At 46.3% G+C, this 1411-nt stretch overlaps 1 pseudogene; it reads right to left on the reverse strand.

Annotated features, from left to right (window-relative positions):
• Nucleotides 1-965: 965 nt before the first annotated feature.
• On the reverse strand, nucleotides 966-1083 carry LOC124717412 (annotated as a pseudogene).
• Nucleotides 1084-1411: the final 328 nt, after the last annotated feature.

The following is a 1411-nucleotide window of genomic DNA, read 5'->3' on the forward strand; positions in this document are numbered from 1 at the left end:
CAGAGTTCATTCCTCTTCACCTGAACTACCTACTGAGCTGTTCATTATCGCAGTATCTACAGCCCCAGAGAACTTCTTTCTTTTTTTCGACTTTCTCCGTAATTAACTAATTTTAATCTGCAGAAACGAAATGAAACGAAAATCAATTCGACCCTACTAGGCACTGCCACTTTTATACTACCATAAAAAAATGGACTGCACCTCTTCAGCGTTGCCCCGAATTATATGCAAAAATTCTCCCAAAGTGACAGGATCCACGATTCTGTAATTTAACTTTTCTTTATTTTTTGTTTTCCTTTCATTATTTATTTATTTAATTGCATGATTATAATTAATAAATGTGGACAACTGGACATCATATAAAACAGAATGTTACAAAAAATGGCATTCAAAGGATAAACTGAACAACTTGGTATAGTACTTGTGCTACTTTACGTAAAAGAATATTTCTTCAAGAAATGGTGCAATTTGAGTTCCTCTACCATTAGCGTTTTCTATCTCCAACACTGCCGCCTAAAATATTTACAACAGACTAATGCAGTTATGCTAATGCCTCCTCAATGCAGATTTCCATGAATCAGCCAGTCTCCTTCCTTCTTGACTGCTTACAATTCACGTCATTCTGTCTTCACTGTGCCGGCCGCAGTGGCCGAGCGGTTCCATAGTGCTCAGAGCCATTTGAACCATTTGTCTTCACTGTGATGCTATGAGGAATGTAACACTGAACTTGGTTCTCCCCAGCTGGACGGGGGTTAACGAAGCAGCACTCCGTCTTCCGGTCACAAGTGGCCCATCGGGACCATCCGACCGCCGTGTCATCCTCAGATGAGGATGCGGATAGGAGGGGCGTGTGGTCAGCACACCGCTCTCCCGGTCGATATGATGGTTTTCTTTGATCGGAGCCGCTACTATTCGGTCGAGTAGCTCCTCAATTGTCATCACGAGGATGAGTGTACCCCAAAAAATGGCAACAGCGCATGGCGGCCCGGACGATCACCCATCCAAGTGCCGGCCACGGCCGACAGCGCTTAACTTCGGTGATCTGACGGGAACCGGCGTTTCCACCGCGGCAAGGCCGTTGCCCGGGCGTTTACGAAAACACCGAGAAAATAATTTGCGTGTGCGTTAAAGAGAGTTTGGCAGGTAACACGAGTAATCAAGCTTCCCGTTCTCCTCTTCGCTGAAGACGTAGTCGGTGGACATTCCGTTGAACCGTGCAAGTGCATGGTAATTTGTGAGGGGAGAGTAAATATCGTCTGGACACAGGAGGGTACGAGGTTCAATTACGTCAGGTGTGACACGGAGGTAAGAAGCTAAGACCTTCTGTGTCAGCCACCAAACGCTGGACGGCGATACGCACGTGGAGCGATGTTCATCGGTGTCCAGAAGCCGACAGTCAGTGCAAAGTGGG

The sequence above is a fragment of the Schistocerca piceifrons genome, chromosome 9, assembly GCF_021461385.2.
Source record: "Schistocerca piceifrons isolate TAMUIC-IGC-003096 chromosome 9, iqSchPice1.1, whole genome shotgun sequence".
Lineage (NCBI taxonomy): Eukaryota > Metazoa > Arthropoda > Insecta > Orthoptera > Acrididae > Schistocerca > Schistocerca piceifrons.